The 19,232-nt window shown below is 40.9% G+C and overlaps 1 protein-coding gene across 3 annotated transcripts in view; it reads left to right on the top strand.

Moving 5' to 3' along the window:
• Nucleotides 1-19,232, top strand: part of BRF1 (BRF1 general transcription factor IIIB subunit) — a 175,899-nt gene that overhangs the window by 16,442 nt on the left and 140,225 nt on the right. The window contains exon 1 of one of the 3 annotated variants that reach the window (XM_075104104.1): nucleotides 12,825-12,984. The exons of the other annotated variants lie outside the window; for them this stretch is intronic. The gene's annotated coding sequence lies outside the window, so the exon portion shown is untranslated. Of the gene's footprint in view, nucleotides 1-12,824; nucleotides 12,985-19,232 lie in introns of those variants that run through there. 3 annotated transcript variants of the gene reach the window in all.

The following is a 19,232-nucleotide window of genomic DNA, read 5'->3' as shown; positions in this document are numbered from 1 at the left end:
GCTTTACATAGTTTTTAATTGCAAATTGAGCTATGGCAGTGAACGTACAAAATCTCACCCTGTCACTGCGTGCCCATGATCATGGCTTGCTTTTTTTGTGAAATTATGTTAATATCCATTGTGTTTAGACTTGAAAGTGTAGCAAGGTAAGTGAACTTACTGTATATATTTTAAAGAAAAGGTATGGCGTGGTTCCTTGAGTGGAACAGAAGTGCACTGAGAGTTGACTGTATTAAAAATGAAGAGTTATCCTTGGAGCGCTATGCTGTCTGATGAGAAAAAAATGCTGAGCTACGTACTTATTTATTTGCTGGTACTACTACATTTGCATTTCCAAAGTTAACCGAGTTGCAAATGAACTGCTGAAATTATCTCCCGTTGGGATGTTGGTGCAGCACAGCTTGTGAACATGCTTCAGGAGGCCTATTCCTGCAACTCGCTGATGGCTCTTATGTCAAGGCTGCGTGGTACCTTCAGTAGTGTAAGCACGTGATTTTCTCCTATATGGTGCTCTGTACAGGCTATTGCCGAAGGGAAGAACAGACTCTGGAAAGCAGAGATGGGCGGCGGAGCCCAGATTTCTCCTGAGGCCATCCCCAGTGTATCCGAGAACAGCTGAGAGCGCGCGCGTGTGTGGTCTGAGAGCGCTGGCAGGTCTCACACTGTGCCTGGTCTGCTTGCCAGCAACCTGCAGGCTTGACATGATGCGGAGAAAAGTCCAACAACGGCGCAGGCACTTGCTGTTTTTTAAAAACAACAACCTCCCCCTGCTTTCCCTTCCCTCTCTCCCTGTAGTTTGGGCCAAATTCTTCCTTGCTGTAATGTCTGTCTGTTCAGGGGAGGTGAAAGGGAGGTGATCTGGGCTCACTGTCTTTTATTTAATGACTAGCAAAGCAGCTGGGGTTGGCTGCTTCTGGTTTTTTGAGGCTTGTAATTAAAGGATGTTTAGAATTAAATGAAAAATGGGGTTTCATTAGAACACCTAAGGTAATTTTAGAATTCACCCCCCACCCCCCCACCCCCACCCCCCCTACAGTGCGGAAGTAAAATCTCCCAGCAGCTGCTTCAACAGTTCTGGGCTGTTCTACAAAATAATTATTTTTTGCGTTGGTGTGTTATATGTGTGCACACATGTGTGTGTATGTATGCTCTAAACAAAGCTGTGGGCAAACACTGAAGGTTTAATAGTTTCTAGGTTTGTGTAAGAATGCCTAATACACAGAAGTAGTCCCCCTTATCACACATGCCTTTATGTTTCCTTGCTATTTATAATGTGGTGGTGCATGGCAGTTCATAGTCTCTGCCTTGCTTTGCTGAACCAGCTGATGTTTGTGGGTGTTTGGGAATTGGCTGCATATAAGAACTGGAGTCTTGTTTACACGTGTTAAAATATTTATGCAGGAAAGACCTAATACTGTTGTATTTGTTCACCATTTTTCACTGTGAGGTACTGTGCTAATTGAGCATGCTAAGCTCCACGAGTTCAACAAGCTCAGGTCCACAGAATGGTTTGTATCTGCTCATACAGAGCTCTTTTTTCGTAGTAAAAACTTGCGCATCTGTGAGATAATGTGAAGAGGTGTTTCAACTTTGTTTTAAAGGATGTGACAAAAAAGCCACAGTACTGTTTTTTGCGAGAAAGAAGAGTTATGAATAAAATACTAGCTCAGAGGGGGGACCCTTTGACAAGACTTTTCCCTCTGCTGTCTGAGCTTTCTTCAAATGGCTATGGTATTGCCCAACTTTTATGGTTATTTACAGGGCTGAAATGGAGAGTTCTGTCTCTTTAAATCTCATTTTACAGCTCTGCGCTGCATTACATAATGCCTCTAAATAGCCGGTTTATTCTTGTTTCCTTGCAGACAATCTGCTCTCACTTATATCCATGTCAGAGTCATAGTTACAAGGGAGTTGTTCTTGACATGGAGCTCTGATGCTTTCAATAGTCTTCAGTGGCCAAAAAGAAAAGGGAGAGGGGAAGGAAGGTCAATGGTATGATTATGACTTGAAAACTTCAGTTGCAGATATTCAAATTTGGTTTAAACTAAGTTTGAAGATTGCAGCTGCATCTAGCTTAATCCAATTTCTGAACTGTTGTGCTATGTTTTTAATAATTTCTTTAAATGAATGTGTGTCTTCCCTCAGCCTTCTCAAATACCGAAACATAGCTAACAGTATTTTAATTCTAAATGGGAAGGCATTTCTAAAGATGTTCTCTAATGCATTTCTAACTGTTTACATTTAAACTATTTGTTAATTCTTTAACCTTCATTGTCATCACTAATTTCATAGCTGGTTTATTACAAGTGATTATGGAGGGCTTTACTTCCTGCCAGAACTATATAGTGTGAATTAGACAGGGAAAATATATTATGTGTGTGAAGCACAGCAGTATCCAAAGAAGAGGAACAGAGGACACATCTTTATTTCATAAGATGAAAACAGCAAGGGAGGAGAGGATAGTAGAACCCTAGAATAATTTAAAGTCGGGGGACTTCCGGAGGTCCCCAGGCAAAGTGTGGTGGCTTTGAAGTTGCATTTAATCTGCTCAGGGCCTAATGCAGCTGAGCTTTGGGTATCCCCAAGGATGGATATGATAGTCTCCCTGGATAACCTGTTCTCTAATGCTTGACCACCCTCACTGTGAACTTTTTTTTTCCTTGTATCTAGTCAGAACTTATTTTGACAAAATGTGAGAATCTCTGAAAATTCTGACTCCATCTGCCTTATAACCTCCCACTGAGTAGCTGAAGACACCATGAGATCTCCCCCTTAGCTTTCTCTTCTTAAGACTGAAGAAATTCAGTGCTCATCCTTATGCCATGTGCTTCAGTCTCCTCATCATCTCAGTGGCTCTCTACTGGACTTGCTCCAATATGTCAATGCTTTTTTGTGTGCAGAGGAGCCCTGAACTGGGCAAAGTACTCTAAATATAGTCTCACAAGTGCTGAACAGATGATGATGATCACTTCTCTTCACCTGCTGGCTATAGTCTTAACAATGCAGGTCCAGGATGCAGTTAGCCTTCATCACTGCAATTGGGTGCTGCTGAGTCATGTTCATCTTTTTGTCCATGAGGAATCTAGATCCTTTTCTGCAAAGCTACTCCATAGCCAAACAATCCCCAGCCTGTACTGTTGCCCTGCTGTTCTTGTGTCCCATTTGCCTTGTTGAACTTCATGAGGTTTCTGTCAGCTCATTTCTGCAGCATTTCTGCTGAGTAGCAGCTTTGCCCATCTGTGTATTGACCACTGCTCCAATGAGGAGATGTCCACAGGCTGGCAAAGGGAGCCTCCTGTCCCATTGTCCATGTTGTTAATGAAGGCATTAAACAGTATTGACCTCAGCATCAATCCTGCTTGTGAGTCTGATGGTTAAAGTGCTGATCACTACCCTTTAAACTGGCTAGTTTTTCACCCAACTTGCAGTTCACCTGTCTAGTCTGTATCTCTTCAATTTGGCTGCCTGGGTACTAAGGGGAAATGGTGAAATCCAATGAGGGAAGAGCAGTGGTTACTGTTTACCTTAACTGCTGTGTGGCTTTTATTGCAGTTATGCACAATCTGCCTTCATTAAATCTGTCCTGGCTGTTCGCAGTAGCATTCTTACCTTCTGTGTGTCTGGAAAGGGTTTTCAGGTAGATTTGTTCCACAGCCTTCTAGCAGGCTGAGGGGAGGCTGACTCACCTCTGGTGTCCTACTTCCCTCTCTTGAAGAAAAGCCTGACACTCACTAACTTCTAGACATAGAGAACCTCCCCTATTTCCTGCAACTTCTTAAAGGTGGCAGAGATGCCTCTCTTTCCCAGCTCCCTTAGCATCCTCACATGAATCTCATCCAGTCCAATTGACCTGTGCATGTAGATTTTGCTTAACTGAGTCCTTGTTCAGTATTTCTTTACCATGGATAATGCTTCATTTCCTCCAAACTCATGTAAAGAGATCTATGAGACCTGAGGGCAGATATTGCCATGGTAGACCAGAGTCTCATGAGCTGCCACACGCCCTGCCTGCTCAGCCTCCTGCACATCAGTATGGAGTGTCCTTGTGCTATGGGGAAATTGTACTTGAAGACTGACCAATCCTCCTGGCCCCTTTGCCCTTCATGGCAGTACCATGGGGGGGTCCTGCATTACCACTTCTCTGAACAAACTGAAGCCTGCCCTCTGAAATCCAGGGTTGTCACTGTGCTACCAGTCTTCCTCACATCCCTCAAGATCTTAAACTTTTTGATTTCGGGGTTGCTGTAACCAAGCCTGCCACCAAATTTTTCATTCTCCACCACTTTTGCCTTTCTAGAGAACGATAGGTATATCACAGTGCTTCTCCTACTTGATGTGTTCCTGACACACTCTAGAAGTCCACTGAATTGTGTATGCCCCACTATTATTCCCTTCTGGCAGATGCTTGGAGCAGTTACGGTTCACCATGAGAACCAGGACATCTTCCTGTTGTCTAAAGGATGCTTCATATTCAAGATCAGGTGGTCTATAGCAGGTGCTCTTGACACTGTCTCCTTTGACCTTGCCTCTCGTCCAGCCCCATTAACTCTTTATTGGCCTGTTACTTGTTTTTCAGCAGAGCTTCACACATTCAAACTGTCCTTTGTGTAAAATGTGTTCCCTCTCTGTCCTTCTTGTGGATCTGTAACCATCCATCTCATGACTCCAGTCATGTGACCTGTTCTTCCATGTATCTGTTACCCCCCGCAGTGAACTTGTAGTTTTGCACCTGTGCATAGACTTCAAATTCTTCTAGATTGTTTCCTTTGCTGGATGCAGTCTTTTCTTTGACTCTTCCTCCTGTATCAACTCCTGTCTCTGGTTTCCATTTCAATAATGAAACTTCTAGTCTAGTCTCTCTGGCATTTTCTTGTCCTTCTTGCCTTCTTTTCTGTTTGGGTAGAAGCTAATCCTAATCCTCCCATATCTACCTTCAGTTAGTACCTCACTGTTTTCTCTTGTTGTCTTTTAAACTAATCATTGCTTAAAGTTCTCCTTTCCTGGGTTTGTCTTGTATCCTCCTAAATTTCTTTACTCAGTAAGTCCTTGAAAGACTTCCTTTTCTAGCCAGACCATTGCTTCAGTTTTACCCTCTTTCATCTGTCTACTGCCTTGTGCCTTATGAGTCCTTTGTTATCAGTAACAACTTCTGTCTCATTCATTTCCTTCATCTTTCCATTTCATGTGTTTCTCTATTCCTCTTTGAAGGAGGATAAGGGGCATTTTCCCCTTTTCATTTGGGGATGATCTTACGTGTTTGTATGTGGGTGTGTTTTGGTTTGTTTTATTTGTTGTTGTTGTGTCAAGTGCAACCTTTTCCTTTGGTAAACTTCTTTATTCTCAACATACCTCTTCCATCTAGTCCCATATCATGGCTTGAGCTGTGTATTCAGCTGACAAAGCTTAGATGTCTGTGAGCTCACCATCCTGAACTCCTTTCAGGGTCTCTGCATAGAGGCAGACAGATTTAGGGTGTGATTAATTTAATCCTAAGGGAAGACAAATGACTTATTCTTTCAAGTGTCTGTTTCTCTTCAGTCACTGAAAGGACGTCTAGATTGACTGAACTCAGATGCTCATCTCTGAAGATAAGGGTGATAAGTCCTATGCTTTCATGTCTGTGTTTGTGTATCTCCTTGTTGACACAGACTTAACATGGCCAAAACTGAACTTCTGAATTGCATCCTACTGTTCTACCCTTTTGCACGTTAACAAGTTCAAGCTTCCTCCTTTTGAGGCAACTCACAGCTTTCCCTCCTGCTGTCTTGTAGATCCATCCTCTGCAGCTAAACATGGATGTGTCCTAGCCATAACACAGATGTATTTATTTCTTGCACAAGTGTCTCTTGACTTCCATTGCTCTTCCTCTGTGATCAGAACATGCTCCAGAGCCAGGAAAGCAGAAAAGTTGTGACCTGGGATGTTAAATCTTTGGCACCTTAACTTCTTCATCAAATAATTTTGTAATAAATATATTTACCCAACCTGTTTGCCCTTTCACATTTGTGGTCACTGTTACTTATCACATAGCAGTTCAACAGGGAACTTTTCTGGTGTTACTAGGCTGTGTTCCAGCTTGCTGGACCTCTGGGCTTCTGAGGCTTGCATGAGTGTCAGTAGGTATGGGCTTTCCTGGCCCTCTGCTTTGAAGTAGGCTCTGGTAAGTCACAGAAGCGTAAGCCACAGCTCAGATGGTGGAGTCCCTGATGGCTGACCTTCAGGGTATCTCAATAACTTACACACCTTTCTTGGAACTTCACCTTTCAGAGTTCGCAGGCAACTTCACTACTCAGCCAAGACTTGAAGAAACAGACAAACCACTTAAGAAGAACAAACAAAAACACCTCAGAGGCGGAAAACCCACTCTTTAGCCAGGATAAGTTATTCCAAGAATTTGGATAAAAGCAGCAAAATAATGTATTCCCTTGCCTGTTTCCCTGTTACTCTTAGGGACTCATGGAATTTGATTCAGAGGCATCTGAGGAAGCTGGGATCCTTCTGCTACTGTGGCTTCTCCTTCAGCACATTGAGAATCTAATTTTTCTCGGATGGTTAATGAAACCCTGTGCTTCATGATCTCCAGTTACCTTTGTTACAAGACCAGTCAAGTTCATCAGCTGATCTGGGACAACCTTTTGGTTATGCATTGATTAATTAATTCCTACTTGAGTTCAGATTTGAAAATTTTTATTGTCTTAAGCCGTGGCCATGCTTGTGTTTTGAAAGGGAATGATGAATAAAGTACCTGTTTGAGATGCTTCCAATGTGCTGCTTGGCCTTACAGTGACAGTATCAGGGGAGAAGAATCCATGTCTCCTGTAATGAGATCTCTTACATTTCTAATGAAAAGCATCTGGGATACTTTAAAGAGTAGAGGACCTGCCGGAGGTAATGCAAAGGTAGGATTTTGCCAGGAGACTGATGGACATCTTAAAGCTTTGAGCCCAGTATCCCACCTGGTTGAAATAGGTGAGTCAAGCTTTGTTGGTTTTCCTTCCTCTCTTCCTGTGTTTGCTTAGCCAGAAAAGGGGAAAAATTAGAAAAGGTAATTCTGAAATTCCTTTGAGGTGTTGGTTCAGTCTGTATGTGGACTCAGGACGATCTCTGGTACTTTTAATTTTCAAGATTGTCCTTGAAGCTTAAAAAATAAAGAAAAAATTGAAATCTTAAACAAATTAATGGATGACTTCTGTTGTCTTAACTAATAACAAAAAATATTTGCATGTTTGGCTGCTTTGAATAGGCCTGCTTGAGTCTGGAGTTAAAGGCGTCTTTCATGATTCCTCTGCTCTGTCTCCTCTCCTGTCTCTGCTCTGTCTCTTAGTTTATTAGTTGGCTGTGGGCAAGAAAACTGTTTTGCCAGGGAAGCACAATTCACTAGTTCATTTTGACAAAAGAAGAAATGCCTTCTAAAATTCCACATACTTCTGAAGTTTCTTACTTGCATATTAAAGTTCTGGCCTCTTGTATCTTAAAATTTCTCCCTGTTAACTTTGACAATTTCTGTGTGACATAGAGTAGGACAATATATATCACACTTGGGGAATTCACTGACAGATTTTTTTTCCCTACAGCCTTGTGTAGGTAATTGGAACCTGTCATTTCTCTTGAGAGCAATCCTATACTTAAAGAGAGTTTACCTAGTGGGCTAATGTTTTTTAAAGCATTCGCTTTTTATAGTACCATTCACAAGGAGATGAACTTGGATATTAATAGGTCTATCTCCTTTCCTGTACAGTGTGGCAGAAAATGGGCAACTGCCTCTTTCTTCCTTCCTCCCCCTCTAATGTCTTACATTCTGTGCTAGTAATCTGCCTCTTCTAACAAGCTTCTGAATTAAATTATTTGGCTTTGAAAAGTTGTTAGACAAACTTTAAATATACTTTAGGTAACGTAGCTTTGGTTTAAGTTCCATGTAGCTGCTGCTCTCTTTTTTTTTTGATAATGGAAAAGATGGATTCCACTTATATTGCATACGATTGTCCTTTAAACATTCAAACATGAGTTTTGAAGTTTGTGTCATTTTAAGGCACTATGGCTCAAAACTTGAGGGAGAGAATGATGCTGTTGCTTTTAATGCTGTGTTCTCTGATAATGCCTAGTTCCTTTTTCATGTGTTGGAAGTGCATTCTTGTTTTGCTCTGTGAAATAAATTGGGGAGCTGGGGATGTGACAGTGTAGGGAAGCATTCCCTAAGTCTAAGGGTCTGCACGTGTGATTTGCTGGTGGAGCTATTGCAGTTTTCTTGGAGGATGACTTAAATAATGGCCAGAACATTAAACTTCTGGACCCTCTATAGAATTAACAAATAATAGAAAAAAATTCAGTGCCTGTGGACACTGTTTTTAAAAGGAAGACTATGACTTATTTACTTGTGTTCTTGAAGACATGGTTGTACTCATTTCACCTGCACTTTGCAGCTGGACGCAGCTGTGATCCCAAGCTACGTTCATCTCATCGTGGCTGATGCTCTTGGAAGAACCAGCATGTGTCTGTTGGTGTGGGATACAGGTGGCATCAGCTCAAGTGTGTCTGTGAAAGGATGCGCAGGCATGTTGTATTGTAGTTGTAGGGCTGTAACAACACCTGCCCAGGCACATCTGGAACGGTATCTGTCATAGGCATCCAGCAGTGGCTGAGAGAGCAGTGTCAGAGCAGTGCACATGGTGATGCTTCTCTACAACATTGTCACCTCATTCCTTCTGCAGAAGTGCATGTGTAGCTTTGATTGGCCTTGTGTGATGCGTCCTCCCAGATGGATGAGCACTGCTGTTACATATGCTATTCAGAAGTCACTGAGGCGAAGACTTTGGCTCCTGCTCAATGCCATTGCTATATCAGCCTTTCTCAGGCAAATACAGTACACTGGTGGAAGACGTAAATGTAAATATAGGTATTTAGTAAAAATGAATAGGAACTACAGGGTTCTGTACCAGGTATGAAATGTGTGTTCAGTGGGAGGGTCCTGTGTCCAATACAGCCACACCAGCAAATTTATTAGCAGACTAACCTTTGTCAATCCCTTGCTCAAAAGGAGAAACCAATAAAAAGCTCAAAAACAAACCCTGGTCCAAGCCTGAACCAGAACAACTCTGAACACATGCAAGTTATTTTTAACCTGGCTGATTGCTGTGCTGGGATTCGCTGTGCTCCCGGTAGGTAGTTGCGTCAGCCCAGGCAGCTAACGTGCTGTGGTGTGTGGGTGGGAATGAGATGTTGTGTAAAGGGTCAGGAACTCCTCTGAGTGGTAATGCCATCAGAGGTCTTTGTCTTGTAGAGCACAGAAGTCCAGTTCCATGATAAGCATCTCTAACAGCAAAGCCAATTTGATCCCAGCCTTTCCCATCCCTTGGCTGCCCTTTTCCATTTCCCTCATCCAAATATGCTGGGCCTTAGCTTGGGCAATGCATCTGTTTACTGGAACAGTGAAAAGATCTGGGTTTTGCAGCAAAATTAAAAAACAAAAAGAACCAACCTTTTTTTTTTTTATTTCCCTTTGATCGTTTCACTCCTCCACATGCCACCACAGAGTGGAGGAGGGAATGGATGCCATAGAGATGAGCAGGCGCCTCTTAAACCAGCTTTGCAGCAGGAGAGGTTGAACACAGGACTGCACTGTGAGCTTCTCTCTTTTTATTTTTTTAAATTTTTTTAAACAGATATTTATAACCCACTGTCCTGTTATGTTCAGTCCTGCACAGTCAGAGTGAAGGAAGGTGTCTTCTGTTCTTTTGGCTTGACTTAATATGAGTGGGAAATGTTCTGTTCATTGACTGCTGCTAGCAGATGGATGCTCTCCGCTTGAAGTGCCTCAGGCCTTGATATCTTCCGTTTTCTCCCCCTCCCTCTTCCCAGCATACACCCTGGAGTGCGCAGACTGCTAATTTAGTCACAACTTAAAAAGGAGTGATGAAGAAGAAATGCTCAACTCTTAACAGAATTCTTGTTGCTCGTGACGTCTTTAGGGAGTACTTCTTCATTTCAGGATCCCTAAGGATTTTTCCAGCAATGGATAGTAGATATTCTGTGATACTTCACTGGAACAGCAGTAAAATTCTTAATTTATCAGGATCAAAATGCTAATTCTGTTTCTGTATTAATCAGGTCAGAATATACTGCATACGTAACATCCAGTTTGATTTTTTTCAAGTGATTTTAATAACCTAGGTGTGACTTTCTAATTCTGAGGTCGCCTTTCCATCTGTATGAACTGTAAACCAAACCTTTAAGCAAAGAGTTCATTAACCTAGTATGTTAAAACCTTTGAAGCAATTCTGAGTTTTACTAAACTGGCTCTTGCTATGTCAAGAGCTTTCACTACTTACTGATAGAAGTCGGCTGATGCTAGCTCTGAGGAGTCTGATTAGTTTTTTAACAGAATCACAAAACTATACTATTGACTGGTACAAATTGCATGTACTTTTTTAAATGGAAAAAATGCCAAATTATACACAACCAGAATTAAAGTATGTTCTATGCTGATTACTATGCCTTAGTGGATGTCTTAAAAATACTGTAGAGCTGCGATCACCAGATGGTGCTGTTACACACTGCTTAAAACACTTTTTTTGAAAAAGTTAAATTCTGCCATTGTCATAGTTATTCAACTGTAATTTCATGGGAGGAGCGGTGGGAAAGAGATTTTCTTTCTTTACTCATGTCTTTAAAATACAGCTTTCCTGAAAATTTTGGATTTGCTCTTCTGCTAGCTGCTCAGAGTAGAATTTCCCACACAGAGTTTATGATAATTTCTGATGTAAAAAAGGTATATGGGACAACTTAGGAGGTTGGATGCGGGGTGTGTGGGACCGTATCTGGGCTGTAGTCTGTGTGATTCTTTCCTGGGTGATGATTTTATGAGGGCTTGCATCAAGTAATGAAGGAGGATAACAAGCAGGTACTGCATGTTTTATATCAAAGGTGGAAGGCAGAAGAGTGATGTCTCCTTGTAAGCTGAACATAACCTACTTCTGGAATGCTACTTAATTTAACCTTGTGAGTTTTGAAGGGCAAGAACTCCAGCCTGCTCTGGAAGGAGGCTTTTCACCAAAAAAATATCCAGGCTTCTAATACACAGCTTCTTTTTAATGTCTTCAATAAATGTAATGCTCTTCTGCTTCTTTAGAAAAAACTTTAAATAATACATATAAAAGAAAGTGGTTTTTTCCCTCTACAGCTACTAGAGTTGTAAAGAAAGTTGCTTTTTTTTTCCCCTAAGGCTTTGTGGAACTGGCTATTTACGGATAAATGGTGGAATGGGAAATCATGAGTTTAAAGTTGCAAACTATTTCTTTAGATAAAGATTCCCCCCCCTTGTACTCCAAAAAATTTACTCATTTTGGACAATAAAGATAGGTAAGTACTAGTCTGCTTAGACTAAGCCGAAGTACTGCCAACCATGTAGGCAGAAATGAAGGAAGTTTAAGTAATTGTGGGAGGGGCGTAGAGTTATCAAATGCATACCTCTCCTGAAGGCATTATTGCTATTGTTTTAGACATAACCTCCTAAATTGAGAATGTAACATTTGAAAAAATAGTTTCCTTCATAGTGATTTTTTTAAACTTTGTTTTCTAATAGAAATTATAAGCAAATGACACTTGAAAGTAGAAACAGAAATACAGCATGGTCTTCTCGAACCCAGGCGCCCGAGTGGGTAAGGACTGCCAGCAGTGTGGCAAGGAGCTGGGCTCAGCATCCTTAAGCCTGTTTTTGAGCTATGCTGTTTAGACCTACTCTGGATGTCAGTGGGAGCTGTGCTCGCTTGGTGTTATTGTTTGGGATCCCAAATATGTACCTAGAAGTCTGGTTTTAATCACCTAGATTTTAAGCCTTCACGCTGTTATAACAAAGCTGTCCCAAACAAACACAGCATAAATTAAGTGAAAAGGTAAATGACTGCTTAGCTGTTCAAAGTCAGTCCAGAGGATTCCTGCATTTTCAATGCAAAGAGGCTTCTGGTCTGAGGCTGTTTGTTTGTTTTTTTTTTTTATAGCAGTATAAAATATACCAAACCCGCTAATTTCCTGTCTTTGCAAAATTGATGTGTAAGACACAGCCATCTTTGATGTTCTTCCTTTTTAGAAAGCATCCCACTACCTTGCCTAAAAGGGAGATACAAACGCTGCAGAGTCTGCAGCCACGCTGTCATTGGGGTAGCACGGGTGACCATTGCTAGTAGTCATCCTGGTACTTATTTTCAGGGTTTTGCAGGTCCCTTTGGGCATGTGTACATATACATGCAAGCTCATACAGATGCACAGAAATCCTTTTACATGGGAAAAGACGCTTTCTAAATCAGGTCAGGAGATTGACGTCTTTACTCGTGGAATATGTATACTGCATGTTTTGAGGGAGTACACAGACAGCTGTAAACTTCTGCTTCCAAACTCTTTGTAGCATCTTAGACAAGTCAGAGGAGTTGCATGTTACTGATGAACCGCTCTCAAGACTTGCTGCTGTACCTCTTGCCAATGCTTGTCTTACTTTTGTTCCTTGCTCTGGCTGATGCCTGTAGAAAGCTGACTGCTTTTTCTTTTTTCCTTGGTTTGTGGCTCAGCCCAAAATCAGAAGAGCATTGGGAGCTGGTGCAAATGGTGGTGGTGGGGTGGATGGGGGGTGTTTGGATTTCCCCTTTCAACTGTCCCTGGTAACTTCATCCTCTGATATTTTACCCGATTTGTTGTAAAAGAAGAAAGATTTCTTCTAATCACTAAAAGATTAGGAAAATGCTCTTACAAAATAAAAGTTATGAAAAGTACAGCTCCAGCTGTGCCTAGTCTTCAGACTGAGATTTTTGTGTGTTCTCTCCTGCTTCTTACCCTAGGTTTGCTGTGAAGAGAAGAAAGCAGACTTTACACGAAAAAGCAGCAAATCAGTAATAACTCTTACTTTATCACTCACACCTCTTTAACTACCAGCCTCCATTTTAAATGTAAGATGAATCCTCAGTATTTGCTAATCCAAACTCATCCTCACTTCCAAAGGTGAGCACAGCTATCTTCCTATCGTCAGCAAATCGGCATCTGTAAATGAGGGAGGTTTTAGAGGGGTTGTCTTACGATTCTGAGCCCCATGAAGCTTGCCAAATGCAAGCAGGTGTTATGTTTGCCTACTTCCCTGGCTATGAAAGCTCTATGGGCTCAGGGAAATAGCTAGAAATAAAATTACTGAATGTCAGCTAAAATCTTTTGAGTGATTTCATAGCAGTACTAATGTGGCTGAATATCTTTGCAAATACAGTCCCTTTCCACGTTAAAAAAAAAAATTCTCTATCTAAAGGCCTCTTTCTTGTGGGAGGTGGGGAAAAATCTAACGTTTTTAGCTGCATGAAGTCTTTGTTTTTAAGTTTAAATACAAGGAAAATAATTTACAAGCTTGCTTAGTGATACTGTGGGAAAATGTGTATCTTGAGACTGTTCAAAATCATCTCAAAGTAGATTTAGAAACTATGCTTCCTAACACGCACTAGGAAAAAAAAATGCAGTGCTTCTGGTGCAAGCTGAATCAATCAGTCCTTGAGTGTGTCAAGAAAGAATACCACTTTTCAAGTGATTTTTGGAACAAATCCAGGGTGCTTGTGAGGTGACGTTTGTTGTCTGAGTGGTCTGTGTTATTCCAGCTGGCCCTATACTAAAAGTTAACTCTTGCTGCCAGCTTCTTTCTTGAGAGCAAATGGGTGTCTGTAGCTGTGGTCCAAATAAAGTTGTTAGGCATCCTGTGGATCATAAACATACTTCAGCCTCTTTCTGTTCTTAGTCGATGGTGAGTCTACCATGCATTGCTGGCAGATGGTCTCCTCAAGGGTTATTTGCACCCTATTTCAGATCCTGGAGAACTGGGAGTAGAAATAATGTTCTTTTTGAATGATATCAGTGGTGCTCACGTGCTCTTTTTGCCATTGACTAGACAGTTTTCCTACTGTATGTGCAGGTAGTTTTGTTCCCCCTAACACTGCTCTTTACTTTTTTGATCTGATGTATACAACAGCTTTCATTCTGAGGTGATTGCAGTGTTTGATACCAGCTTTAAGAAGAAAAGGAAACTTGATGTTGATCAAGGTCTTTGACACAGAGGAGAAGAGCTTTGGGGTTGTTTTGGGTTTCTGAGAAACATTGATTTGTGCCAGGGAAGTCAAGTTGTGGGATTACAGTGACACTGAATATTAAATGCCAAATAAGAAAACTTCAGCAGAAGATAAAGATGAGCATAAGGGAGTGTAATGGGTGACGTGGAAACAAATCAAGTTCTTCAGAGCACTTTGGAGTGGTTTGTCTCCTCTGCATCTTGCAGCAGAAGTGAAGGACTGCCACCTGCCTCGGGGGTTCAACACAGTCGTGTGTGGTTTTCAGTCTCCTCCAGATGCACTTGCTCACTATTAAGCTAAGAGGAAGGATCCTTACGTCGTATATCTAGTCCTTATTTAGTCTGTAGAAAGCATAAAAGGAAGACAACATAACAACAGCCACTTGGAACAACATGTTATTGAAGTTTGAGTGCTGTGATCTCAAAATAAGAGGCACAGTTACCAGAAGCTAAAACCGCAATTGATTTGGGGTCCCCAGAAATGTTTGGTTGTGCCAAGTTCGGCTTCCCGTCTATAGGAGCATGGCTTTCAATAGGAGTTGAATGCTTATTATTATTAAAGCTGGATTAAACAAAGTGGCACTATACTACTTGTTCTATGATAACGTAGTAGGATGGCATTTGACCGTACAGAAATCTTAACTTCAGTGTGTACTGTTGCGTAGCTGCAAGGGCCATGGGTATGTGGACGTAAGGGCATCTTGCACAAACCTAGGCAGAATTTTCTAATGCTCTAGAGTAAGATACGAAAGGTAGGAAGGAGGGCGGGCCAGATCATAATTGTTTTGCAGAGGAAAAGCGTGGTCCTTGAGGCTGATTAATGTAGCAGTAGAACTTCTGAGGCCTTCACTGAGGAGCTGCTTGTAGCATAAATAGGTCTGATGCAGGCAGTTGATTGAAGTGTTTGTTTATTCTTGTGGATCTTAAGAGGTCAGTAAATAGAATTTACTCTGTGGACTCTACCAAAGCAGTATGTTAGTTAGGTTCAAGATGATGCTGATGCTAAGCGATTTCTTAGGGCATCTTCCTTGACTGCAGCTCTACCAAGTCAAAGACGAAAACAGTAAAAACTCATCTGGGCGTTTACAGCATCTGCCTAATTGAAACTCTGAGGCAGGTAGTGTTTTATAGCCAACTTATTTAAAAATATATACTTTTCCAAACACTGTCACTGATCAGAAGAATGCTATTAAGTTGAGACCTATAATGAGTCAAACATTATTAAATTCAGATAAATAATTCTCACAACTGGTGTAAGAACTGTTTCTGGGGTAGGTATTCTTCCTTGTGTTGAACATCAGCATCTACTCTGTAGGAGCAGTGACAGTATCAGGGGAGAAGATCCATGTCTCCTTTAATGAGATCTGTTAGGTTGCTGCATAGCAATCATCACATAAATCCACTGATTTCTGTTTAAGTCTTTAGTCCGTATGTTCTCTGGTAGCTATTTTTTACTATGCCATATTACCTAGGGGAAAATGAATTAATAATGCATCTAGTCTTGGATATGTATGTTTAATGGATGATCTTACATCCTTTCTTGGACTCATACTGCATAGAAAAAACCCTGTTGTAATTGATCTTTGAGGTTTAGCATGTAAAGAACAGAAAAATATAATTGTGCTTACACGAGATTTTCTTTAACTACTAAGGACTGGCACACTGGAGGAGAGTGGATTGTCTAGAAAAGCAAAGGAAGTTGGTATCTGAAGATATTTCATTATGGACAAAATTTCTCAGACTTTGTTACATGAACAAGTGGTGGGGGTTTTTTTTGTGGGTTTTTGTTTCCTTTTTTTTTCCCTCCCGAAATGTTGTTAATACAATATTTAATTCAGGAAAACTAGAATGGAGCGGTGATTATGAGAAAAAAATTCAAGAGGCGGGAACTTGAGTAGGTGGATCTTTGCTGTATGGGTCAGGCCGGCCTGTCTGATGCTGGGTCTATATTGTTCTGCTGCCAAACTGCGAGCAGGCTGGAAGGCTGTTGTACCGAGTCAGCGGAGATGGCTACTTGGGGAGGAAAGGGTGGGGGGATTTTTTCCCCTGTTCTGTACATCCAGAATACAGAATGATTCTGTCATGCAAAGCAGCCTCTCCCTTAAGCTTTACAGTTTTGCAAAAGCATAAGAAATTATTTCAAACTAGGAAATTATCTTATCCCACTTTTCTTCTATGGGTTTTTTCCATATCATGCTTTTTTTCCCTTGTGTCTTGCTTTTCCTGGATTCGTATTTTCCAAGCAGTGGGGGTTTCCACCGGTTCCCTTGGGAAGCTATTATGAGGTCCAATGAGTTTTCTTGTAAGTTCACATTAGCATGGTGCTTGCATTTTCCTTTAATTTGACATTATTAGTCCTTAGGCATAAACTCATGCTTATATCAATTTATGCCTTAAACTTCCATTGTCTTCCAGAAATCTAGTGATCTTCTGCTCTTCTCGTAACAAATCATGTTTTGTAACTTGATGAAGGCTCTAAATTCAATTTCTTGGTCTTTAAATACTCACCCTCTACCCCCTCTTGTGCTCTCTACCTAATTCTAGGGTGATTAGGGTTCCTGAGGAGAGCCAAGCCTAGCGAGACTTCCCTTCTCCCAGAAAAGTTGGTGATGTCTTCCTGTATGTAAAGGGTAGCTTCATATAAATGGAAGATATCACATACATACAGATAGATATTATTCAAACATGCCAAATATTTTCTGAGGGGGTTCTAGAAATACCTAGATGGCATTGTACTTTTAATTCTTCACTGGAACAGTCTGTACATCTGACTTATACAAATGTTATTGTTTAAAGAAATATAAGGCTGTTTCTGAAATATGTGCGTTCTCTCTTTAAACATAAATCTCCTTTCAACTCCAAGCCGAAGTAGATAGCACAAGAGACTGGCTTGATAAATAGCTTCACTGATTCACTACATTGTTTAGCTGAGATTTGTGGTAACCTTCACTTATTTTTAGTTTAAAAAGGAAGGAAATGCAAAGTTGAGGCTGAAGTGCTGTCTGTGACTTCTTCCATCATCTATGGGCAGTACACAGATAAAATCATCCGGTGCGGTTGTAGCGCTGATCTAAATAGGCCTTTTGTAATGGCAAAGGAGAGCAGCCCTCTCATACTCATACTCCTTGCTCGTTATCTGTAGCTGATGGACTCCGCTGCCAGGGACAAACTAAGGACAGGATTTCATTCTTTAGCTGAAGCCTGGATAAAGATTGATGCTCTCTTAGCTAACTGCCAGTTTTCTTATCCCTTCCATATAAAGGAAGAAGTATTTGACTGCTCTTGCCAGCTTCATATAAGAATACCTTAAATAAGTATTAACCTAATATAATCTTTCTTGCTTTTGTAATGCCTCTGTGCCTTTCCCAGCTTGATTTTGCTGCTTCTCTCCTTCTGCTTCCATTTTTAGATCGTTTTATCTCTTATCCCTTTGATATCTTTAATAACTGCCTCTTTTTCCTCACGCCCCTCAACTACTTCTCTCTGCCTCCTTTTTTCCCTTGATGCCTTCTCACAATATTTCCATTTTTGGAGATGATTTAAGAAATTTGCCGGTTAGTTGATATTTATGAAATTTTTACTTTTGGAATTACTGTGTCATACATTTTCTGTGACTGTTGATCAGGTAAGGTCTGGATGGTGACGGAGTGCCTCTTGTTAGTTTTACATGTAGAATTAGAGGCGGAAGGGGGAAGAAAGCCACCTAATACCAGAACCCAAAAGCAGCTTTGGGCCTACAGGCCTTTTTCAGTTCTGAAGAAGCAGCAGCAATCTTAAGTCAAGTACAGGTTGAGAGCAGAGTGGGTATTAGTCTCTGTCAGTAAGGTCTTTCCTGCCTACACAGTCAGATGATGAAGAATGGAAATAACTTACCACTAACAGTTCTATTTTGACAGAACAACTGGCATGCAGAGGAGCAGGGCTGAACTCTGGGGGAGGGAAATTGTTCTGCACATGTCTGAGGACAAGTAAATTCTCAGACATGTTATGAAAGGTAAGTATTAAAGGTGGACAAGGAAAGTAAGGAAGGTTCACAGAGATATGCAGGAGCCTCTTAGCAGGAAAAGGGAAAGGCTAGACTGGCTTTTATAGCAAGGAAGGTGGGTTAAACAGGATTTTTTTTTTTTAATTTTTTAAAAACAATCTTAGTATGCATGACCTTAGCTAATAGTCACTGCAGTGCAGCCGAGACGTGGTAATTGTTCAGCTGCGGTAACTCAGTTACTTCTGCTCTTGTCCCTGTCCCCTTGGCCTCAGTGGCAGTTCTGGCCAGGGGATGCGATACCTTCAGCTCCTGCGTTCTCCTCATCCATGTGAAGCACCTTGACTCTCGGTGCTCCTGCCTGCTTCTGTGGTGTCTGCAAGACTCTGAAAAATGGCTGCTGTCAGTTTTCACTCTTTGCCTTGCAAAAGCCCTGATCTGCACGGAAGGCACTAGAACTTGCTGTCAGGGAGCAGATAACACTGCACTGATTTATATGCTGTTCACATCTGCAAAGTTTTCCATTGCGGCAATGGATCCTTTCACGTTTAGTCTTCATTTTTGTCTTGTTTTAAAGATTTTGATAACTCTTACCAATAGGCAACGGAGCTTTTTTTTTTCTGTCTTGTTCTGTATTCTTGAATTTTTCTATCTGTAGATTGACAGTTGCTTGTTAGTTACGTGCTTATAGCTTTGCAGGTATGAAACAAACTCTGATCTCTCTAACGCTAGAATTACCTGTTTTTAAAACTTTTAAAAAGTGATCTTTTCAAAACTGTCAGATTATGTCATGAACAAATCTTTTTTTTTTTTCTTGCAGTGATGTAGAAATGATTTTGGATGGCTGAAGGTAGTGCTTAGATCAGCAGTAATGCTGTGTGACAGCAGGAATATTTCATTTCTTGTTGTGACAAGAGTAACAATTGGTAATTGATAAGTGTGGGGAAAAAGCTTTACATGTATATAGATAAAGAAAAATCTCTAAGAATAACTGTCATTTAAAATGTAATTTAAAAAAAAAATCACTGTCCAAACAAAACAGAGGAAGATTAAAGCAAAGCCTAACTGATGGTGCTTTCAGTAGGCAACTTGCATGCTCAAAAGCTACCACTACCTAAAAGTTCTTGGTATCTTAAATTTTTCTTTCTAATTCCCTTAATGTCAGAT

Source organism: Phalacrocorax aristotelis, chromosome 9 (genome assembly GCF_949628215.1).
Source record: "Phalacrocorax aristotelis chromosome 9, bGulAri2.1, whole genome shotgun sequence".
Lineage (NCBI taxonomy): Eukaryota > Metazoa > Chordata > Aves > Suliformes > Phalacrocoracidae > Phalacrocorax > Phalacrocorax aristotelis.
The sequence above is the reverse complement of the archived record's forward strand: the minus strand, read 5'-3'. Positions and strand labels throughout refer to the sequence as shown.